Source organism: Periplaneta americana, chromosome 6, assembly GCF_040183065.1.
Source record: "Periplaneta americana isolate PAMFEO1 chromosome 6, P.americana_PAMFEO1_priV1, whole genome shotgun sequence".
Lineage (NCBI taxonomy): Eukaryota > Metazoa > Arthropoda > Insecta > Blattodea > Blattidae > Periplaneta > Periplaneta americana.
In genome coordinates, this window is record NC_091122.1 from 102,301,169 (window position 1) to 102,328,102 (window position 26,934).

Consider the following 26,934-nt stretch of genomic DNA (forward strand, 5'->3'; position numbering starts at 1 on the left):
TAAAGGCGCATCAGTATAGTGGTGTAAAGAAAATCCAAATTTGTTAATTTTCAATGAATTGAGTTGTTATATGTGTAAATTTCAATGTGTTTACTGTGGTATGGGTCATTGAAAATTTCCTATTGTGCAAAGGAGTTGGTTTGTGTCTTCTACAGAAGTGGTTCTTATTTTTTTGTAGGCCATACGTGTGTATGTCTTATAAAAAATCAGAATTAAAGGTAAAATATTTATCATTATTGCTATTACTATAACCGTAAATAATTTCTTATTTCTGTTTAAATATCTTCATGAAATAAGTGAAATTAGTTACCGGCATAGCTCGGTCGGCTGAAGCGCTTGCCTGTCGATCCGGAGTTTCACTCGGGCTTGGGTTCGATTCCCGTTTGGACTGATTACCTGGTTGGGTTTTTTTCGAGGTTTCGTCAACCGTAAGGTGACTGTGAGGTAATCTATAGCGAATCCCTGGCCTCATCCAGCCAAATACCATCTCGCTATCACCAATTCCACCCACGCTAAATAACCGAGTAGCTGATATAGCGTCGTTAAATAACCAAGTAAAAAAACTGTAATCCAATATGGTACTATTATTTATAAATATACAAATTAATGCGTATATCACTGTTGTGATACTTCACATTATTAATTAAATATGTTTGCGAGCGAACATAAATAGCCTACTTATTTCATCTTGTAATACGGCTCAATTGCATTATATCTAATAATAATCAGTTAATATTATTATGAATAATGAAATTTTGTGACTTATTTCATTTTCAGTATTGCTTTCAAGTCGGTGTGAAAATCAAATTGCCTTTACGGAGCCACAGGAATAATCCACGGATTAAAACTGTAGACACCGTGGAGATGCTGTGGACACCGTGAAATCTGAAAATAGATTTTGTTTTATTTCTTGTAGCACACGAAGATTTAGACATGGCCACTAACACACCTGACTTATCTTTCACACCTTTAACCAATACTTATCAAAAAATTAATCTCCTTACAGTTTCAGTTGTTACCATTTTTGGGTTCCAAATGTGACGGGTTTCATGAGAATGACGCATATATAAAATTCTCATTTTCACAAAAAATTGACTCAAGACCTTTTTCCTCCCGGCCACAGATTTCATGACCAAAAAGAAAAGTGTAACTCAAATTTATTGTGTTTATTGCGTTGTGTGAACGTAAAACACAATTTGAAGCCACGAGATTACTTACACACACAGAGATTAAATCACAGTCAACACAGATACCATGTAGTTCGAATTTTTTCATTAGGAACAGTGCTGGTAATGGCTACTTTTCTTAAAAGTGTCGAGATCTCCCAAAACGGTCCTATGCAACTTTTCAACCTTTATATAAGGGGTTGTTAATGAAATCGTGTACATAAAATTACTGTAATTGCACCTATCGAGTTGTGCAATAAAATAACATGTGTAATGAACTCTATAATTTTGCCTTCATTACTGAACGCATAATTATTGTTCCATCCCTCAGAAGGTGTAGTTATTCTGTTCTAAATGCCATTAAAATTTGCACATGTTAGGTAGGTACATGTTATTATTATTAGTAACCAGTGTACAAATTTCAACAAGAAGAGGGGTTATTAATTTTGTCCGGGATTTAAGCGATTCGGATCATTGGCACTGTGGTCTTTAAGACATCACGCCTAGGACTCGCGTTATGGAATGCGCGCTGGTTCGATTCCTGATAGGGATGGAATTATCTCATGAAATTTCGGCCAGTGTAATTGGGACCGGTGCCCAGCCAGCATCATGATGAATTTAGGGAGCTACGATACGTAGTAAAATTCGATTGGGATCATCGTGCTGACCACACGATACCTCTGGTCTAGTTGGGTGATCGTTGATTTCTGCTCAAGCACGTGTACGTGAGGACAGCAGCCGGCTGGTCGGCCTTGGTCCTTTATGGGCTGTTCGCGCCACGGACGGACAAACGTTTATCTATGTACAGAGACCTTCCCGTTCATACTAATTATTATGAAGGCATCGATACGAATCAATTTAAACGATAATTATGCACATAAACTGTACTATCAGGAGCTTTCGCCAGAAAACAGGTTTCGTTCAGGTAAATGCCGTTAGCCTTTTACAGCAATATATCGAACGCGACTGTCGAGGAAATAATGTGTATATTTCCACCGCATCGAGCTGGCAAAGGTTTTGTCTTGCATAATAATGACTATATAACATAGGCTCAAGGGATGTCAAAGATAGAACATTAATATACAGCTGACTTCCATTTAGTGCACTTCAGTTTAGTTCATGGCAATGCAGTACACATGAGAACAGCGAATCTACATTTATGATATATATGTTACGAATAAATTGTAAAAATGTGTCGTGCTACATTTTTAAGGAAATATCCTGGCGTTCAGCAACCATCTGATTAAACAAACAAAAATTTTGTGAAAAAGTGAGATAAATCGACTCATTTCTAAGTAAGAGAGGAGGCGAATCAATGGCTTTCTAACTGAAGAAAAACTCGACGATAAATGCTATAGGCTAGAACAATCTTCCTGGAATCGTTAATAGGCAGTTGTATCCAAGATAGTGTCCTGCAATGTTCGAACATGAGAGAGGCAACCAAGAAATTACAGATGTCGTCTTATTTCATATGAAAAACCAATCGCAAGATCTGTGGTAAAATCCTTAAACGATTAAAACATGAAGGGATGGGAGTGGAGGACAGCGAATATTTTTATAACAAAGTGGAAGAAACACGACAAGCCTCCTTCTGCAGAGCGAATATCGGAGAATATCGAACTCCGCATACTCGACTAACTTGAACCGAACATAGCGCCTGTAATGGATAACGCGAAGATGTCGGCTTGAAAGCAACGAAATTGTTAAAATTAAAATCCTATAAGACAACAGTCGTTCCTAAACTGAATGAAACGGATCATTTACCTAGGATTCAATAATAAATTTCTGCCAATAAATACGAAATCTAGCGTGTATCTAGAAATATTTTCAAAAGATGTAAGATATGCATTAGAGATCATCGTCGACAGTTCAGCACTTTTATAAGCCAATAAATTACATCTGTAATGTAATGCGTAAGTCGTTAGATACAGGGTCAGTCAGGAGGAAAGGTACATAGTGTGAGGAGTGATAATATTGGTGATTCTGAATAAAGAAGTTTATGTGAACATATGCCCTGTTCTTAACAGTATCTGATGTACAGCTGTTTGAAAATCACGGGCGTCAGTCTCATGTCCTTCATCAGCACTCACATGCGGACGCAACCAAACCGATATTAGGTTGTAGTAGGATCAATGAAAGTTTCCTGGGTGTTGAATCGGTCGCGGTGGAGTCATTTCTTGGCCACTGAGGTCACCCGACCTTACTCTATTGGATTACTGTGTTTGGGGTTGGCTTAAGGGCGAAGTTTACAAGCGCAAAGTGGAAAAAAGGGAGGAACTTCTCGCTCGCTTTTACATGCATGTGCTGAAAGTAAGGGCATGTCCGAATCAGCTCAGATCAGCAACACAGTAGCTGTCTACAAGAGCTGCAAAGTGTCTTGAAATTGACGGTGGACTTTTTGAACATGTTCTATAAAGAAAAATACACAATGAAACAGAATATGTTTTAATTTACTATCACCTGAACTATTACCGTTTCTCATTGTTTCCATTAATTTTCTCCAAAACGATTAAAAACAGGACATTTATGTTCATATAAACTTTTTTGTTCAAAATCACCAATATTATCACCCCTCAAACGATGTACCTTTCCTCCTCATTCAACCTGTATTTTGTAATGTAGAAATCAGATGCGCTGAATCACCGTTGAGCAGGTTGTTACTTGCCCATATCACTTTCGAACGGTGTCATAGTAAGCAAAACTAGTTTTCAGGCTTATATCCATTATAATTACATTTGAATAATGAGCAATTACTTGAGTAAATAAACAAAAATATGGTTATCTCTAAAATGGTTCCTAATTATTGTCTTCTTGAACATATTTCCAACGTGACAACGCAAAATGAATTGTACAGACCTAGATCTCTAAATATTCTTTCATCAGCGAAATTAATTGATTGCAAAAAATGGGTGCAATAGACATTAAAAAAAAATAAAGTTTAGGATTCGAAATACTATACAAGAATTACTGTACTTTGGGGGAAAAAAAAGTAAAAATAACAGTTCGTGAGTTGTAGCATAAGCAGCATAAGTGCACTGAGGACCTTTCTACGTCACAAGATGTGACACGTGCATACTTAAGCGAAGAAATTTGGGACAAAGTGAGGTCGAATTGTAAGTCTTTTGAAATTTTCGATGACCATGACCCCTTCGGGAATCGAAACCGCGAACTTCCGACTTTGCAGCGTTACGCCTTAACCGTGATGCTATCGTGTGCTCCAAAATACAAAAGTACTTATGTCTTTATTACAAAAATCACAATAAACTACGTCGGTCTTTAGAAATTCCTTTCCATCAATCCATTTTGACACAAAATCTCCTCTTGCAGTTCAAAACAGAGTCATAACAATATCCTACTTCACAATTCGACACAAATGTATACAAAATTTCAATTTGCAAACATGCTGCTTCTGTCTTCATTTGTCTCAATATTCTGGCCTGAGACTTCGAGAGTTGAAGGTTGAAGATTCCAGTGTAACAAAGGAAGAGGATTTAATGAAAGTCCAAAGACACTACTGTAGCCGTCAGGTAGTATGCCACGAAACCATAATATTCACTTTTTCTAAACAGAAAAAAGTCACCGACTTCGAAAACGAAACAGCTGACCAGAATAAATCAAGGAGAGAAACAGAACGTGAGGCAGACAGGAAATACTGATGACGAAGGATTATGGATTATGGAAACAGCTGGAAGTGTCTGAGGTCAGGAGCATAGACAGGACTAACGGAGGAAATGCAGAAGAAGATATGATAAGAACGAGCAAAGGAACGAAGCGACTACCAAGAACCTCCTCCTCCCTCCTCTCCACTCTTCTCTTCTACTATTCCCACTTGCTTGGCAATTATGCCAGGCTCTTTCTTCTCTCCATTAATAAATTACTGTCGATATTTTAATAAAACCTAAAACTTTTATACAGGAGAAATAAATATATTGTAAATTCACAGAGCTAACGGCTTCAAAGCTGGTTACCTGATTTAAATGAAGTGCACTGGTACAATAATTAACATGGAGGCAAGAGATAATTACTCTGCTTGCCATTAAAATATCACTTTGATTCAAATGTCCCCGTTAAAGAAAAAGCGACTATCAGATATTAGTGATTGTGAGGACAGACTAGATAGGGCTTTAGAGAGGTTATTAAATGGCGAAATGAAGGAGAGAATAGTGAGGAGGATGGAACTAGCAGGGAAGAAGAATGCTATAAAGTGAGTGAAAGAAAGTCAGGGGTGGAAAAAGTGATAGAATAGGGAAAAATAAGAAAGTGTTAGGTGTAAGAAGATAGTATAAAAGTGTAGTAAAATTGACATACAAACAACGAATAAAAGAAAATTAAAGTGAAAAAACATCTGAACAAATGTGAAGTGGAAGAGAGAGAAATTGGAAGTGTAATTTAGTGAATTAGATAGCCTATTTCATGTTTTTAATGTTGTGGGTTGGGAGTAGTACCAGGGATGCTATAACTGTAGAAGTATTATAGAAATAAATTTATGGAAAAAGATAATAAAAGAGGAAATTTAGGAGTGAAGTGAAGAGGAAAAGATAAATACGTAAATAAATGGTGGATAGAATAGTAGAGAAATAATAAGTGATGTGTTGTAAAATAAAAAAGGGTAATGCAGACAAATAATTTAGCAGAAAATAGCTGGAAAAGAATGATTAAGAGAAGGTAGATTTGAGAATAGAGAATAAAATAAATAAATAAATAAATAAATAAATAAATAAATAAATAAATAAATAAATAAATAAATAAATAAATAAATAATGTAAATTATTAAGGAAAAGAAAATTCAATATTTAATAGGAAAGCTAGAAATGGAAGGGATACAGTCTAGGTATGAGAGAGAATAGAAGAGAATAGATAGGAAAGGAAGATAGCAATTCAATTAGAACAGAAGAATAGGGAATAATCAAGAAATACTTTGCAAATGATTATATCAATACGAGTAGAAAAGGGTCATAGCCTATGTATTAAAGGGATGGTGGATCGAAATGCAGAAATGTGAACGTCCACCATAACTATGAATTGTAAAGTCTGCTGACAAATAAATATCGTACCGTACCGTACCGAACCATATCATATAATATGATATGATATCATATCACATCACATCAATCACATCACATCACATCACATCACATCAATCATATCATATCATATCATATCATATCATATCATATCATATCATATCATATCATATCATATCATATCATATCATATCAATCATATCACATCACATCACATCAATCATATCATATCATATCATATCATATCATATCATATCATATCATATCATATCATATCATATCATATCATAACATATCATATCATATCATATCATATGGTTCACGCCCAGAAAGATCTGATATTTGATATTCTGAGCATTCAAATAGAAAAAGGACATAATATGCAGTACAAAAGTCTAAATATATAATATTAAATCTAAAACCTTCAAAATATGCGTTATGGATGAATTGATTCTCAAAAAGGGCAAAACATACACTGAAAAATACGGTCATTTGGAATCGATAAGTCATAAAACGAATATTTGGGAAGTTCGAGAAGTGTAACCAACTTATAAAAAACAAGCATTATTTGCATGGAAATCTGAGCTCTACTAATGGATATGAAATTGACTGAAGATCGACCGAAATAATGTTAAAGCCCATAAATGTGGAAACAACAACAAAAAAAAAAAAAAAACGAAGAAACGCCAACTGTGACCATGTTCGCCACAGATGGCACTGTAAAAATTCCTGGCCTCACCGGGACTCGAAGTCCAGACCGCTTGTGTGACAGCTTGGTTTGATCACACAACCATTTACGGTATGAACCTAATAGTAATAACACAATATACAATATATTTTCACTATGAATCACAGCCACTGCGTAGCTCCGTCGGCTGAGGCGATTGCGTGCCGATTCGGAGTTGCGCTCGGGCGTGGGTTCAAATACCATGTCGCTGTCGTTATCACAAATCCCGCCAACGCTAAATAAACGAGTAGTTGATATAGCATCATTTGTCACATATATCAAATTTATTTAAACATCCTCTTATACAGGTAAATTAAACTAATGTTGTTATCTGGGACACAATTCCTGCGCTAAAAAAGGAAGAATAGTACGTATATAAGAATTACCATTAATGATTCATTTATCAAAACATTACGTAAAATAATGATTTTTTAATGCATAAAATGTATAGTAACCATAAGATATGTGGTATTGCATACGGAACTGTTTTAATATCACAATAATTAAAATACTGCATGTTGTAGTTAATGAATACATAAAGATGTCCTGCAGGAATCTTATTTGCATATCTTGATTACAACTCAGCACCTGACTTTGAAGAGGGATCTCCTTTGAAGGCATCACGTAATAAACACATCTGTTATCTACAGTATAATGTAATGGATGTTCTTTCCCTGCAGCCTCTTCGTATAACTCGTTTCTGCGAGCAGATACAATATTTCCAGAAAAGCAGTTCCCACAGACCAGTACTATCACCAGTTCTTGCTTTTCAGAAACGACGAGAATTGCCAGCGTTGTACTTCTAAGTAGTCAATAAATTACAAAATGAAACCTGTAAATTTTTTGTGCAGTACCAGATATAATATCCACCACGCCATTTATTATGTATTCGTTCAAATGAGAATGGTTTTATGAGTCGCCTTGAATCAAACTGCACTCTAACTGAAAATCTGTTTTTGTTTTTTTTTTTTACGGGAAAACGGAAACAAATTCTATCTTGTCTGAAAGATATTGGAAGAATCAAATACATTGAATTTAAAGTGTAAGCTTCAAAAGTATATTTAAAGTGGAAAAACTCCGCTGAATCGATTAAGAGAGGAATTTTATATAATATTCTTATTGAATTTGGTATTCCCAAGAAACTAGATCGATTTACTAAAATGTGTCTCAGTGAAACGTATAGCAGAGTCCGTATAGTCCAGTTTCTGTCGGATGCTTTCCCAATTCACTGCGGGCTGAAGCAAGGAGATGCACTATTACCTTTACTTTTTAACAGTGATCTAGAATATGCCATTAGGAAAGTTCAAGATAACAGAAAGGGTTTGGAATTGAATGGGTTACATAAGTTGCTTGTCTATGCGGATGACGTGAATATGTTAGGAGAAAATCCATAAATAAGGAAAACATGGAGCTTTTACTTGAAGCAAATAAATAGATAGGTTTTGACGTAAATTCCGAAAAGACAAAGTATATAATTATGTCTCGTGACCAGAACATAGTACGAAATGGAAATGTAAAAATTGGAACTTTATCCTTTGAAGAGGTAGAAAAATTCAAATATCTTGAAGCAACAGTAACAAAATATATAAATGACACTCGGGATGAAATTAAACGCAGAATAAATATGGGAAATGCCTGTTACTTTTCGGCTGAGAAGTTTTTGTCATCCAGTCTGCTCTCAAAAAATCTGAGTGTTAGAATTTATAAAACAGTTATACGAGGGGGGACCCAAAAATAACCGGAATGTTTTTTTTTTTTTTTTTTTTTTTTTTTTTGAACTCTACACTTACAGTACTTTAGTCTCCTTCAAAGTATTTTCCATGTGCATTAATGCATTTGTCCTAACGCCTTTGCTACTGCTGAAAGCAGTGCTGGAACTCTTGAGGCAGGATACTGTTCAAGCCGTTAGCGTGTTTTCTTTGACGTCATCCACATCACTGAATCGCTTTCCTTTCAGACATTTATTCATCCGTGGAAAAAAAAAAGTCCGACGGAGCCAGATCGGGTGAGTAGGGTGGCTGAGGCACAAGCACCATGATGTTGTTTGTCAAAAACTGTCGGACCGTCAGAGTTGTGTGGGGTGGAGCATTGTCGTGGTGAAGCAATCAGTTCCCATTTCTCCACATTTCGGGCCGTTTTAGTCGCACACTCTCTCGTAATTTTCGTAACACATCCAAATAGAAATGCTGGTTCACTTTTTGTCCTGTCGGAACGAACTCTTTGTGGACAATGCCATTCACATCAAAAAAACACATCAACATTGTTTTCACATTGGATCGCACTTGACATGCTTTCTTGGGTCGTGGTGAATTTGGAGTTTTCCACTGGCTCGATGCTTGCTTGGATTCTAGATCGTACCCATAGCACCAAGACTCATCCCCAGTCACAATTCTTTTAAGAAAATTTGGATCGTTCTGCACTTCACTCTTCCAGTTGCGGAAAACTCTCACGCGGCTTCCTCTTTGGTCATCTGTGAGCAAGCGAGGAACAAATTTTGCAGACACCCGTCTCATGTGCAAATCTTCGGTTAAAATTCGCTGGACCGTGCTACATGACAGGTTCATTTGCTCAGAAACTTCGTCAATGGTCTTTCGACGATCTTCATCAATTGCACGTTTGATTTTGGCAATAGTTTCGTCATTTCTTCCTGTCGAAGGATGCCCGGTGCGTTGACATGTTGCCAGATTTGAAACGGAAAAACCACTCTTAGACCTGTGATTTCCCCAAAGCATCATGATCAAAGGCTTGCCGAAGCATCCCAACGGTCTCGGCTGCAGGTTTCCCTAACAGAAAACATAATTTCGCACACACTCTCTGTTCCTTGTGGTCGGCCATCTTCTAATCACCAAACGGTTGAAACAGGAACGGAAACAACACAGCACCACAAACAAACCATTTAACTCAGACTGACGCCAGCTCACTAACGGTCGCGGGAGACCCCAAACTAACACCACCTAACAGCACAACTCGTAACTACAAAGCATGCGCGCGAAACAGTTCGATTCCGATTACTTTTGGGTCCATCGTCGTATTACCGGTTCGTCTGTATGGTTGTGAAATTTGGACTCTCACTTTGAGAGACGAACAAAGGTAAGGGTGTTTGAGAATAAGGAAAATATTTGGGGCTAAGAAGGATGAAGTTATAGGAGAATGGAGAAAGTTACACAACGCAGACATGCACACATTGTATTCTCTCCTGACATAATTAGGAACATTAAATCCAGACGTTTGAGATGGACAGAGCCTGTATAACGTATGAGTGAATCCAGAAATGCATATAAAGTGATATTTTGGAGGCCGGAGGGAAAAAGACCTTTGGGGAGGCCGAGACGCAGATGCGAGGATAATATTATAATGGACTTGAAGGAGGTGTGATATTATGGTAGAGACTGGATTGATCTTTGTTAGGATAGGGACCGATGGCGAGCTTAATTGAAGAAGGCGGCAATGAACCTCCGGCCTAAGTAAGTATTATTATTATTACTACTACAAACAGAAGATTCATCATTCGAAAAGAAAGCAGTTCACGCCAAACTCAGAATCTGATGATAATGTATAGAGCAGTTCTTCGAAAATTTAGTAAAACCAATATGCAATTCTTAGGACGACAGATTTCCGCGAAAAATCGGTTGTAGTGGGTGTCAGAAGTTTATTTTATAGTTCACTACTCTTATTGACTGTTTTTTATTCATTATTAATTTAATTTTCCAAATAAGAACATACAGTTCATTTCATATAAGGACGCTTGTTACAATTTTTTTTCTTTTGGTGACGACATTGACGTTTATGTTAATGCGAGTCATTTGCAGTTCCAAGAATTTCGGTAATTGTAATTTTTCTGCAAACTTCAATTTCATTCGCGCCATATATGCGAAAATTCAATTCACAGACACCTAAAACTGTGAGAAGGGCAGTATCAGGACTTCAGTAGAGGAAACAGACAGCCAGAACTGCGTCAATTTATTGCGGTTGAAATTCATTTTTAACCAGGTATCTTAGGACAGATCGATGTCTTCTTCGTCGGTCTTTGTGGATATCCCAGTCGCCATGCTGTCCTGAAACGGATTGCAATTCAGATAATTTTCTGGCATTAATTCATTCAAGAAAATTACAGTAAACATTTTCTTTCTACTCGTTCAAATGTCATCTGGTTTCACTCATCTTCGGTGTTGAAGATTTCAAATAATTAAAAATCATACCTGTTGTTTTCATTGTTTTTCTTCTTTCTATTGTTTTTTCTTATTTTATTAAATCTCTACTGTCTCTTGCGATCTGCAAATACATGAATTCTTTCTGTTCCATGTAGAGCCTTAGTATAAGTTTATTTGTTTTAATTTATAAAATAACATAACACTTCCACGTAACTATTTTTCTCATACAGAAAATATCGGAACATTATGCAGGGAATCTCAGTAATTTCGCTACCAATGGCCAACATACTTCGGTGTGTAGAGGAAGTGAGTTATGTAGATTCCCGACAGCTTATTGTTACACAATTTTGTAATACGCATTTTTGCAATGCCTTCGAATAAGTTCACGATTTTGACGGAAAACACTCAAATGCCTTTCAAGTCATCTAATAAATTTCGATCTAAACACTTTTTGTAGGGTTTGAATTTTTAGTGGGCTATTTTACGACGCTTTATCAACTGCTGTGGTTATCTAGCGTCAGAATGATGTGAAGACGATAATGCAGGCGAAATGAATTCAGCGTCCAGCGCCGAAACTTACCCAGCGTTTGCTCTTAATGGGTTAGGGAAAACACCAGAAAAACCTGAATCAGGTAACTTGTCCCAGACAGGATTTTAACCCCTGCCGGTTTGAATTTAATTTAATTTAAAGAGGAGCCACTAGGGTCGGTTTTAGTAGGTGTGCAAGGCGTGCGTGCGTGCGTGCATGCAGGCGACCAATTTCCTGTGGCGGCCGAAAGAATAAATTTAATGTATATTTATAAAATTATTATTAATAATTTAGTGTTATATGAATTTTACAAAGAAAAAACGTGAACTAATGTGCGCCAGTTTGATATCAATTATTTCTGATTCCATTGTTGACGGAACAATAAATAAAAGTTTATATTAAAGCGGAATTGATTCACATTTGAATTTACTTCAAAAACAGAATGGTGTGAAATGTGCACAGTTTGAATATTCACCCAACAATGTTTTCAGTCACTGCAGAAAATTCGTTAGTACTTCATTGTGAGCAGTGTGGAGAGGAACTTGCTCAGTAAGAATAAAATATAACAGGTAGCTTACGTAATTAGTGTTTTCATTGTTTTATTTTCATTTCATTATATTCAGAGTAGATAACAGTTAAAGTACAGTACGGAGGAATCCGCACAGAAAACCTTAATATAAGTTTGCGTCATTACAACATTTTAATTAATTTGAAACGTGAAAAATATTTTGGGCAATATAAGAAAATTATTATTATTATTATTATTATTATTATTATTATTATTATTATTATTATTATTATTATTATTATTATTGGGCAGAAAAACTTAACGTTTCTCTGGTGCTTCTTATCGCGAAAGGAAGAATGAAACTGACAAGGAAAAGGATAGATGACGAGGTTCCATGCTGAAATTCGTAGTCAGATGACGATGATTCAACTACCTCAACATCAAACAGTTCAAATTTTTTCCAGACAGTAAGAACGAAATCAAAATGGAAGATGAAAAATCAGATGGGAAATTTAAAGTTTGTTTGAAATTGTGCCGGGAGGAAGGGTCAGTGCCGACATCAAGTTACGGGGATAATTTACTGGGTAATAATTTTGCTCAACTGACGGCAGAATGTGATTTAGGGGATCCTAGTACCTGGCCACCTAATGTTAATAATATATGATACCTATTACTTATGGTTTATTTAACGGCACTCGCAACTGCCGAGGTCGCCGGTGTGCCGGAATTTTGTCCCGCAGGAGTTCTTTTACATACCAATAAAACTACTGACATATGCCCGTCGCATTTAAGCACACGTAAATGCCATCGACCTGGGCCGGGATCGAACCCGCAACCTTGAGCACAGAAGGCCAGCGCTAAACCGACTACGCTACTAATGTTAATAACTTTATTAGAACTCATAATTCAGAAGGGACCCGTAACACCTCAAAATATAAACTTTCCTGAAGGTGACAATGGAAGATCAATTTATGAGACTCTTACCTAATGGCGTTAAAGTTCAAAGAACTTGGTTCCGAAAAATTCAATAGTGTGTTTTGCTTTTGTTGCAAGCTGTTCGCTTTGAAGAAAAACAAATTAACAGCTAGTCAGGGGTTTTCAGATTGGCAACATTTAGCCACTTAGTTGTCACGGCATGAAACTGGTGCAGAACATATGCAAAAATGTAAAAAGTGGTGTGAATTAAAAACACGCATTGACAATAATTATACAATTGACAAAGAACAACAACAATATTTTGAATCTGAAAAAAAGAAGATGGCGAGCCATCATTGAAAGAATCATTGCAATTGTAATTACAGTTCTTAGCAGGACAGTGTTGAGCTTTCAGAGGTACAAATGATAAATTATATGAAACAAATAATGGAAATTGTTTAAATACTAGAGACATGTTGGCGAAATTTGATCACATTATTTTACAGCATGTCAGTGAATAACTAATTCTCAAACTGCTAAAAATAGTAGGGTAAACATTGGTAATTTCGTGGCAGTGGTTATTTCGTGATACTTTTTCTTTGCTCTTTCGTGAACTAACCAATGGTGTTACGAGATTCAAATTTCCGCCAAGGGATTGCATATGTTGTCCGGTTTCCAGAAACATACAGCTACGCTTTGTGTGACTATTGTAGCTGCTTCAGTGAGCTTTTATGTTTGGAGAGAGCAAGTTAGCGTCAACTTCTCAGGCGTACAAATTTTGTGGATGTTTGTAATTACATTACAGGCTTACTACTAAAGGTAAGCATATGATATTTGGTACAATGATGTATTATATCTTAATGAAATTTTAGGAAATGTTTTTGGAATTTTAGATATAGCTGTAGTTGCCACATAGGCTTAGCTTTACTGATAGAAATCTTAGCTGTTTGAGGCGAAATTTTGTTGAGCATTAAGAGTTACATTTTATACTATTTTAAAAATTGTATTACAATACAAATTTTAGAAATCTGAAGATAAGATGTGATAACAAAAAAGAAAATGGGGACGCAATGGGTTCGGTGTAGCTTCTGTTTGATTTGTTACCATGCTAAGTGCCAATGATAAGTGCTAGATGACTTACTTGCAAGAATTCTGACAGAAGATGGAACATGGCTCCGCCATTTTGGACCGTAGAGAGAGGCAGACAATGGAGTGGCATCATGCAAATTCACTAAAGAAATAGGAATTCAAAAGTGCACCTTCAGCAGGAAAAGTTATGGCTACTGTGTTTTTCGATTCAGAAGGACTCTTGCTTGTGGACATCATGCCACACGGAACCACCATTAATTCTGACGGGTATGTTGCAACTCTCAAGAAACTTCAAGCTCGACTGAGTCGTGTTCGACGACATCGGGAGAAGCAGGATGTTCTGCTATTGCACGACAACGCAAAGCGATATGTCAATCACAAGACTACAGACCAGATCAGAAAATTCGGATAGACAACACTGAACGACCCGCCTTACAGTCCTGAACTGGCACCGTGCGATTATCATCTCTTTGGTAAACTGAAGGATCCTTTCACGAAACGAGGTTAGAAGATGACTCCCTTGTGAAAAGAGTGGCTCAGACGTGTTGGTCCAGACTTTTACCGTGCTGATCTACAGACCCTCGTTCCTAGGTTACGTAAGGCAATTTAAAGGGACGGGGATTATGTGGAAAAGTGACATTTTGTTCCTAAAGATGTATCTACATTCTGTGAAAATAGCAAAGCTGTGGGATAAAAATATAATTTTAAACAAATGTTATGAATTACTTTTGGAGTTACCCTAGTAATATAGGCTATAGTAAAGTCCGTAATAAAAGTGTTCACCCTTTCAGGGCAAAGAAGATCCCTTTTCAATTTCAATTTTTACTTCGATTTCATTCTTACTATGTGTTGATATGTACTTCTATGTTTTCTTGCTATGAATATTAGACGGAATTACTATGTTTAAAGTCTTGTAACAATAAATGAGAATTTCATTTGACTGTAATGAATTTTTCCTCAATTCTTCTATCTCTCACGAAATTATCAAGGTTATCACGAAATAACCAACCTTTCAGCTTAAGTTGTAAAGGTGGTTTTTGGCATTTGTTCAAGAGTGTGTCCAATCTTTTATGTCTCCAGATTTGTACAGCAAATTATCGTATTTTAGATGAAAAAATCGGAATAAGGATATATTTACACATTTGCATTTTAAATTAATTTTCATGAATTTATCACGAAATTACCTATGTTTACCCTATGCCTCATTACTTAGGCCATGCTTTTCAAAATGAAATTATGTCTATTTTAGCAAGTGGTGTTAAATAAAGAATTAAGGAAGTTTTAAGAAAAGCAAAATACTTTTTTCTGTAATTCTCGACTGCACGCCAGATGCCAGTCACATTGAACAAAATATTATTTGTAGTAAGAATTTGGTAAATACTGGCACTTCTGATGTTGTAGTTCGAGAATTATTTTTTGGATTTTATCCTGTTTCAGACACTTCAGAGGAACGTTTATGCAATAATGTGAACCCTTGCTAGATTATGAGTTAGATATTCAAAATATTCGTGGACAAGTGCACGATAATGGGGAAAATGCCTGCAGAACAAAATTAAGAATATCGATTCTAGAGCATTTTTGTGGCCTGTTCATCTCATACTTTGAATCTAGTTGTAAACGATGCTGCCAAAGTAACATTAGAAACAGTTCATTTTTTTAACATTATCCAAGAATTGTATATATTTTTTTATAGGTGGGATATACTGAAAAGCAATATGACCAAGTTAACATTAAAGTCTGTAAGTGATACAAGATAAAGTACCAGGCGTGCACAGCTTTTGAATTAATTTTGGTGAAATGAGAAAACATCCAACCGATTTCATGCCCTACAGATTTCTTTAGAAAAAATCGGGGACTTTCTTATAATGTGAAATCTTCGTCTCAATATGACGACTCATTTTCTTTGGTTGCATTTTCTTTTGCGTGGGTTCTTCGTAGCAAATAACGCACTGCAGCCATGGATTTTTTTCGTCTCCTTTCCGTCAAAATGGGATTTTAAAGTAGTAGAAATCATATTTCTTTAACAATTTTCCATTTTATCCTTACACCTCGTTCTTGATGTTCTTCGTCAACGTTTTTACTTCTCTTCTTCTTCTGCTTTTTTAGATAACAACATTGTCTTCTGCAATTGTGTTCTTAATTTATTCAAATACGGAATTATCTGTTGTCGTCTCCTTTGCTAATCACTTATCGATGCGTTCTACTTGTCCACAAAGAATATAAACTAAGATGATGCAAGGATAATAAAATAAATCTTTTTATTTCTATTTAACACAATTTACAACATAATTTGATTCAGATTTAAATTGACGCACGCGCTGTTATACCCGAACTGGAATCGAGAAAAATTGGAGGGTATTAGGGGAAAAGAAGGAATGTCCATTTTTAGCGATTTTATGGTATAAAGCACATTGTATAGATGGCAATAGGATCTACCGAACTGTCCAATCACAAATAATAATTAGAAGTGGAAATGTCCATGTAAGGTACCGTTAAACATTTGGTACACTGATTGAAAACCAGGAATGTTCAGATATTAAAACTTGTTTTTCTCGATGATGATGTTTTGTGACATTACATGTTATCTCCCAACACCCTTCAATTGCTTCTGCTCAAACACGATAATGGAAAGATTTGGTAACATCAATCTAGCAACAAGAACGTTTAGAAACGAAAGTGTCCAGTATTTTATTTAACTAGATGTGTGGTATTTTTGTTATAGACATGATGAGCTACTTCCAAAGGCGCCAGAAACTAGAACGAGAAACTCGATTAAGTATTCGCATACTGTACGCATAATTTCTCTTTTAATTTTTATTTCCTTCTTTTCCAGTTTTATATATTACGATTGTCCATTTTGAAATAATTACACAATTTTTTCATTGAAAAAATTACGACCCACTAAAATTCAGCTCGCGGTCCATAGTGTGAAAAACGCTCAGTAGACCGTTTAGCAGGGTGAAGGCGGCTGCAGCGTACGACTTCCCACTTGCCATGACCTTCACGCCCACCCGTGACTCTGTTCGTGGCCCGAGTCGTGTGTGGGTCGCTTTTCCACGCTTTAGAAAGGTCAGATGTCGCACTTAGGGATGTGAATATTTCAAATTGCCGACAATTTCGCGCGATGTTAGGATCTGAGGATCGAAACTAGTGCAACGCTCCACAGTACAAGAAAAAAAATCTTGTCCACGAAGACAATAATTATCTTCTCATTGTACTCAACAATGGAGAACAAAATAGTACACTTCTTTTGTTCTTTAAATACGAGTAGTTTCTATTAACCTTAGTTGTAGGGGAAGGTACATAGTTTGCTTAGAGCATCAATCTACTTCGGAATAAAAAGTGCAATTTATTCTTTTTGTGAGGTAGGCCTATCTAAAAACAGATATGACTTTACAACACAAGATTTATGTATATTATGCAGGCAGTCATAGTCATTTAGTTGGCCGAAATTCAGATTATGTTGGCTTTCTGATTGCATGGTTAACTGCAGGCGGCTATATAGCGATTATTCAGTTTCCTCACGTGCGGCACTAAAGCGATACGAGTTCTTAATACTTGATGAAGAATTCAGAAAGAGGCAATCAGAAAATCTATTACACGTAAATTTAAATTGTAACTACTTCAAAAAGAGAATGAATGCTTATTGTCTTTTCAAAATTCGAAGCGCCAATGTTATAAAGTAACTTGCATGCATAGTATTAATTTTGATTATTGATATGGTTTGAAATTTTCTATCTTTTTTCGTTATTTAACGACGCTGTATTAACTACGAGGTTATTTAGCGTCGATGGGATTGGTGATAGCGAGATGATGCCGAGGATTCGCCATAGCTTACCTGACATTTGCATTACGGTTGGAGAAAACCTCGGAAAAAACCCAACCAGGTAATCAGCCCAAGTGGGAATCGAACCTGCGCTCGAGTGCAACTTCGGGTCGGCAGGCAAGCGCCTTAATGAACCGAGCTACGCCGATGGCTGGTTTAACATTTATGTGGATATTTATTACCCTCTAGCAGTAAACAGTGCTGATAGAGAAAGTTGATGTTAACAATGCTGCTACTTACATCCAAGTCAATTACGAAAAATGGAAAATGTACTCTATTGTAAAATACTAATACGTCCTAAGAAAAGTGACGAGAAAAAATGTTACTACATTGGCACAATACACCACATCTAATATTGTTTCGTGTGAACATTTTTAGTAACAAGTGATGTCATAGTAGGCCTACAGTTCTACAACGAATAACGAAATAAGGGATGGGAATCAAGTTAACTAAACGCAGCAAACATCGCAAACAGCAGGTGTAGGCCTATTCTGTTATGGTGTCACACAATAATTCGATGGATTTTGGGTGAAGGGAGATAAGTCATAAAATGAATTTTGAGTTACCGGTAACTGAAAATTAAACACCGGACCCTAATTGTAAATAATTTTCAACATAAATAAAACTCATCAAATGCTAGTTTTTTGTTTTGTTTTTTTACACACCAACTTGTAGAATTTAACTTGTGTATTCCCCTGGGGATCAAAACTCAATTTGCATAAAAAAGAAATTACTGTCGAATACTCGAGACTTTTAAAATTTATTGTATATCAATTATATTTCTATAAACAAAGATAAAGTTTTTTTCAAGTTTCCAAATACGTATAACATTGTACTTTATTTTCCACTAAAAGATCAAATTTCCTGAGTAAAATAAAATCCATCGATGTTCGGAATTCATTTCTTCACCATGTACGAACAGCTGGCAAAAAAAAAGTTTGTGCACTTGTGAACAGTGAATATTTTCTTAAGTCCACTTCAGATCACGGCGATGTTACACGATACTCGCGCTTGTAGAAGGAGTTTCGAAACTATGCAATCATTCGATCTCTGCGTCTCGTAAATTAGCTGTAAAGTGCTATTCTGCTCGCTTAATGATTTAAAGTTTATGAGTTCGAGCATTGTTCAAGTTATTATTTTATTTTCTTACCATTCTTTAGCGATATAAATAATATTCAAGTTATCACTTGTATTCTGCTATCGTTCTCTAGCGATATAAATAATATTCAAGTTATTATTTATATTGTTATCGTTCTTTAGCAATATGAATAACATTCAAGTTAGTATTTGTAGTTCTTTATCGTTATAAATAGTATCAAATTATAATATTTTGTTATCATTCTTTAGCGATATAAATAATATTCAAGTCCTCATTTGAGGGGGTCAGAAGCAAAGGGGTACGAGTGACATTTCTAAAAACATGAGTTAAATGCATCCAGAGAAAGTTAAAACATTAAAAATTTCAGTAGCAAAGAGCTACATCTTTTAACCATTTCACACACTAAAATTGAAATAAATAATTTCACGGAATTTACGAAATCTTAAGTACTTTGAACCAAATTTCTTAAGTTCACTCATACCCCTTTGCGTCTTACTCCGTCATTTGTATTCTGCTATCGTCCTTTATCGATATAAATAATATTCAATTTATCATTTAAACTGTTATAGTTCTTTAGCGTTATAAAATATTCAAGTTATCATTTATATTCTGTTATCGTTTTTTAACGATATAAATAACATTCAAATTATCATTTCTATTCCGCTATCGTTCTTTAGCGATATAAATAATATTCAAGTTACCATTTATATTCTATTATCGTTCTTTACTTAATTCCTTACTTACAAATGGCTTTTAAGGAACCCGAAGGTTCATTGCCGCCCTCACTTAAGCCCGCCATCGGTTCCTATCCAGTGCAAGATTAATACAGTCTCTATCATCATATCCCACCTCCTTCAAATCCATTTTAATACTATCCTCCCATCTACGTCTCGGCCTCCCCAAAGGCCTTTTTCCCTCCGGTCTACCAGCTAACACTCTATATGAATTTCTGCATTCGTCCATACGTGCTACATGCCTTGCCCATCTCAAACGTCTGGATTTAATGTTCCTAATTATGTCAGGTGAAGAAGACAATGCGTGAAGTTCTGCGTTGTGTAACTTTCTCATTCTCTTGTAACTTCATTCCTCTTAGCCCCAGATATTTTTCTAAGAACTTTAGCTATTCTCAAACACCCTTGATCTCTGTTCCTCTCTCAAAGTGAGAGTCCAAGTTTCACAACCATAAAGAACAACCGGTAATATAACTGCTTTATAAATTCTAACTTTCAGACTTTTTGACAGCAGACTAGATGACAAAAGCTTCTCAACCTAATACTAACAGGCATTTCCCATATTTACTTATATTTTCCCATATTCCTCCCGAGTATCATTTATATTTGTTACTGTTCCTCCAAGATATTTGAATATTTCCACCTCTTCGAAGGATAAATCTCAAATTTTTATATCTCCATTTCGTACAATATTTTGGTCACGAGACATAATCATATACTTTGTGTTTTCGGGATTTATTTCCCAATCTATCGCTTTACTTGCTTCAAGTAAAATTTCCGTGTTTCGGGTTGTCCCTAATAGTTTGTGGATTTCTCCTAACATATTCACGTCAACCGCATAGATAAGAAGCTGATGTAACCCGTTCAATACCAAACCCTCTCTGTTATCCTGAACTTCCCTAATGGCATATTCTAGAACGAAGTTAAAAAGTAAAGGTGATAGTGCATCTCCTTGCTTTAGCCCGCAGTGAATTGAAAAGGCATCAGGTAGAAATTGGCCTATACGGACTCTGCTGTAAGTTTCAATGAGACACATTTTAATTAATCGAACTAGTTTCTTGGGAATACCAATTTCAATAAGAATATTATATAAAACTTTTCTCTTAACCGAGTCATATACCTTTTTGAAATCTATGAATAACTGATGTACTGAACCCTTATACTCCCATTTTTCTCCAATATCTGTCGAACACAAAAAATTGATCAATAGTCGATCTATTACGCCTAGAACCGCATTGATGACCCCAATAATTTCATCTACGTACGGAGTTAATCTTCTAAAAAAATATTGGACAAAATTTTGTATGATGTCAACAAAAGTGATATTCCTCGAAAGTTACCACAGTCGGTCTTGTCCCTCTTCTTACAAATAGGTACAAGTATGGACTCCTTCCATTGTTCTGGTACAATTTCCTTTTCCCAAATAGCAAGTACAACTTTATAAATTTCGCTAGATAACGCACCTCCACCCACTTGTATTAATTCTGTTGTAATTTGATGGATACCTGAAGAATTGCAATTTTTCAGATTTTCTATCGCAATTTCGACTTCAGAAAGTTTGAATTCGGGCATAAATGGCTCAGCAGTTTGTATTTGAATTTCGTCCCGATCATTTCTATTTGGCCTATTTAGTAGTTGCCCAAAATAGTTTTTCCATCTGTTTAGGATTGAATGAGAGTCTGCAAACAAGTTACCATTCTCATCCTTGATCATGTTTACTCTTGCCTCATATACGTTCTTAAATTCTTTTATACCCTGATATAAATCTCGAATGTTTTTATTCTTACTATTTGTTTCTACCTCATTCAGTTTTTCTTCAAGTAACCTCTCTTTTTATTCCTAAGTGTACGACTTGCTTATCGTCTTTCATTGAAATAATTATCTCTATTCTCCTCAACAGGATCCTGTAAGAATTTCAATTTTACCTGTTTGCTTCTTTCTACTACCATACAACAATCTTCATCAAACCACAGTTTTTTTTCTTAGTTTCATAATAACCTATGCTCTGCTCAGTTGAATTTTGATACTATATCTGATATTTTCCCACACGCTATTAACATCTAACTCTTTCTCAACTTCGTCGGAGCTTTCTAAAGTGGCAAACGTAGGCTACTCGATATTTCGACCTGATAATGTTGCTTAGTTTCTTCGTTCTTTAAATTCAGAATATTGAATTTACTAATATTAACTTGTTGCTCTACTCGCTTGGCTACTGATAGTCTTTCTCTTAATTCTCCAATTACCAAATAATGGCCAGAAGTACAGTCTGCTCCCCTGAAAGTTCGAATTTCCACTATACTATAATGTCTCCGTTTATCTATCAAGACGTGATCTATTTGGTTATGTGTCAATCTATCTGAAGAAGTCCAAGTATATTTATGTATATCCATATGGGGAAATGCTGTACTTTTGACAATTAAATTTTTTGATATGGCAAAGTTGATTAACCTAACTCCATTGTCATTACTAGTTACGTGTAAGCTCTCTTTTCCAATAATTGGATTAAAAATATCCTCCCGTCCTACTTTAGCGTTGAAATCCCCCAATAAAATTTTCATGTGATATCTAGACAATTGATCAACAAAATATTCCAATTCCTCATAGAAGCTATCCTTTATATGGTCGTCTTTCTCTTCTGTAGGGGCGTGAGCATTTATAACTACGATATCGCACCATCTACTCTTAAGTAATAATATGATAACCTGTCACTGATAAATTCGAACTTTTTTACTGCTGATTTTATTCTTTTGTGAACAAAGAATCATGTTCCTAATTGGTGATTATTGTTTCCTTCCCCATAATACAACAAGTAATCTCCTATTTGTGATATGCTATTCATATCTAACCTAACCTCTTGTACTCCCACGAAGTCTATTCTATATCTAGCTAGTTCTTTCGCTACTAATGTTACTTCTCCTGTTCTATAAAGACTAGTTACGTTCTAAGTATCAAATCTCATAACCTTATTCCTTTGTTGTGGTCTTGGTAGAGAATCAGTCCCATTCCGAGACTTATTGTATGGATTCGTAACAAGCTGTTTTTTAGGGTTGCTAGCCCTGTGCCCAACCCCTAAGCTGGAGGACCACCCTTTATCGGCTGTCCACGACTGCTTATTGAATATATTCGCAGCTACCCTCCATATTTGGAGGCCGTCTCCTCTATCCGCAACCTGAGGACGCGCCATGCTGTGGTGATGGGGACCCACAATACACGGGTTATCGTTCTTTAAGAATATAAATAATATTCAAGTTATCATTTATATTCAGTTATAGTTCTTTAGCGTTATAAATAATGTTCAGTTTATCATTTATATTCTATTGTCGTTATTTAGCGATATAAATAATACTGAAGTTACCATTTATATTATGTTATCGTTCTTTAAATATATAAATAATATTCAAATTATAATTCATATTATGTTACCGTTCTTTAGCGATATAAATAATATTAAAGTTATTATTTATATTATATTATCGTTCTTTAACGATATAAATAATATTCAAGTTATTATTTATATTATGTTATCGTTCTTTAGAGAAATAAATAATATTGAAGTTACCATTTATATTATGTTATCGTTCTTTTGCGAAATAAATAATATTCAAGTTATCATTTATATTATGTTATCGTTCTTTAGCGATATAAATAATATTGAAGTTACCATTTATATTATGTTATCGTTCTTTAGCGATATAAATAATATTCAAGATATCATTTATATTCTGTTATGTTCTTTAGTGATATAACTAATATAAATTTAGTGTTAGATTTGAAAAAATACAGTTGCATAATACTAGTGTTACCGGTACTTTTTTCTTCTTATATTATTACATTATCCTGTAACACAAAATGAAAAGGAACGACGAGGATTTGAGCTTGAGACGTTCATATGTGAATTCCGATGTTCTTCGAACTGAGCCATAGGGGAACAAGTAAAGAAGCATAATAATATTCGAAAAAATTGGCCCAATCTCCCTCAAAGACGTCCTGATGATTTGTGGAAGGTCGTGCAGAACATGTCCACTCGACTGCAAAATGTGATCGAGATTGGAGGAAGATGGACTAAATATTGAATCGTGGCTTTTGGTTTGGTTTCTTTAATTTTTAATTGTTTGAATTTTCTAAGGCAGACGCCAGTTGTTTTGTTTACGCCACGAAAGATATTTTTGTTGAGTATAATTTCTTTCTTTCTTTCCATTTGCAGCCGTAATGTCATAATAAATAATGATAAAGTCGTGGCATAATGCATTCATGAACCTGATGTTATTAAGGCCTACTAAAATAATCATAAAAGAGATAGCAGCAGTTATAATTTTTCTCTATCTTAAAAAAAAAAACAAAGCACTCGGTGCTGTTCGAACGCACGACCTAACGAATACCAGCCCGGAACGCTACCATTACGCTATGAGTGTAAAACATAGAATATTTTAATTATAACTGTATATAACAGGCATCGTGGTCCAACAACATGTAACATCGCCTGTCTCCGAATTGTAGCGGAGATACCCGAAGGGAACTTAGTATCTAGAGAGCTGCCACTTTTTCTTTTGACAGCTGTACATGACATTCCAGATATGTTTAAATAAGTTGTCCAATTTGTGTGCTATAAATAATTTTACATAGACTATAATTGGCATACTTCCTTTCAGTGTCACATTTTATGTCTACTCATACTCCTAGATATTTCATTATTACATTTCCCGTATATTTTTACTCTCTTTCACAGATATTTTATATAAATTTTATATTCCTAATATCAACTGTTCTACATCGACGTATATCTGCTATCTTCTGTAGTAGCTAGGGCCATATTTAGGGGGGATGGAAAATTGGGTACTTGGTCAGAGAGACAAGGTTTAGAGGCGGCAAATTTCTGGAAACTTATACAAAAACTTGGGTGAAATTGAACGGTGTTTTAGTATAGAGTATAAACATTCAATTGATTTTTATGAAAAATTACTTATCCACTGTAATTTTGGCGTCCTTATTTATGTAATCATTTACGTTTATGATTTCAGTTGTGCAAAAATTTCACACCATCCGAGGCTCCGTATGAGACTTGAAAGCAATATAAAATGAACGCCTAAGGGTTGCTAGTCCAGAAGGGTTTAATTGGTGGGGCACCAAAAAAAAAAGATGTATCGAGAATTGCTCACTGAGACCGTAACAGGCCTTGGACCGTATACTGTACTTGTTTGGGTGATGATGATGATGATGATGATGATGATGATGATGATGATGATGATGACGACGATTATGATGATGATGGTGATACAAAAATGTCATTATTTTAGGAAAGTGCAAGATGTCAAAATTAAAATAAATCCTGTGTATCTTTCATTTGGAGTAAAGAACGAACATTTTTGTTTTTCCCGAGGGCGTAAGGACCCCTAAATATACGGCATGCAAATGTGGAACGTTCGAACTGCGTGAAATGAATTTCGAAATTTTATTTGCTGTAGAGCGATGTTAATGGAATTTCGTTACAGGTAATAATTGATCTTTGATTTCAAATATACGAAGTAAATAATAATCACTATTATGATGTTGTGTGACACTGATTGTGAAAATTTAATGAAAATACAATTTCAGCATTCTTGATACCGGAAAATTAGTGTCTCTTAATCCTTCTCCAAAATTATTGGATGAAATATGAACATATTTTATATTTAAAAGTCAATTCAATCGCGAATAAATCACATAAACCACAATCAATTTATTAAAAAAAGAGACTAGGTTCTTATTTTTTAAATATAGTATTGTTGATTTCCTTTATTTTGTTATTCCTTTAAAAATAAAAATTGATATCATCTTCACTATTAGTTACAAAATCATAAGTTACACTGAAAATTCCTGAAACAAAAATTGTAGCTTAAAATTTCTATTTATACGAATTGCTTTGCAAAATTAACACCACACAAGCAATTAACGGAAGCATAGCACAGCAGAAAGATACTTTACTTTTCTCCAAAATTATACATTTATATCTTCAATTGAAAATTTTCTCGATAAAAATAAACAAGAATTAAAGTATCTGCACAAATTAATTGAAAAACCGACTTAATCCTAGTGGAAATATAACAAAGAAATTACACTAAAATAGAAATGCTGGGGCTCAAGAGAGAAGAAATAATAAATACCGGTGCAGTGGACTTTATTTTTAATTCGAACCCTAAGTGAAGTGTGAAACATTTGAAGAGTACACTGCAAAAATGATAGATGTCACTTTCTTGTCGAAAATGAACCAAGACTGTCAATACATAGCTTAAGACATATAGAATGTACATAGAGAGTTATATGGCATTAACACTGATAGTCATTGTCCAGTAATGAACGGAAAATCAGAGTTCAGTTTTGAGCACTAAGCATTTCAAACTTTCAATTGCTTCTCCTGAAAAATGTAATCCAAATGATATCCATCATTCTTGCAGTGAACTCTTCATTTCGAAATACTCATAATTGAAGAGTCCACTGCAAGAATGATGGATGTCACTTTCTTGTCGAAAATGAATCAAGACTGTCAATACATAGCTTAAGACACATAGAATGTACATAGAGGGTTACATGGCATTAACACTGATAGTCATTGTCCAGTAATGATCGGAAAATCACAGTTAAGATTTGAGCGCTAAGCATTTCAAACTTTCAATCGCTTCTCCTGCAAAAATGTATTCCAAATGACATCCATCATTCTTGCAGTGGACTCTTCAACTCTAGTTAACCATAAATTATTTTTGTTTATAGAATTCATAACAAGATAAGACTTATGCATATATATACGGTAATAGGTAATGAAAGTGCATTGTATTTTTAACTGAATTGCCGACATGTTTTATGCATACAAAACTTTTTTTTCGTGGCGCAATAACCCATGAAGCCTGAAGGCCTGGTCTCATGTCCACATGCCTCAGTATAGGTGAAAGATCATTCAGCCTGTATAGGGGTAACGTGCAATTAGCACGATGATCCCCCAGCTGTGAATTTTCATCGCTAAGTTTAAAGTCGTGTATGTTCCACGCTTATGCAGAAGAGCCAGTAATACACTAGCTCTTGTACGTACAATAATGAAGCTTTCCATAAATGCGTTCTCTTTCAAGTTACTGGTGGATAAGAAAGAGAAAAACACATACACCTGTAAACATTAGCATTGGACATCCCGCCCGTTGCTC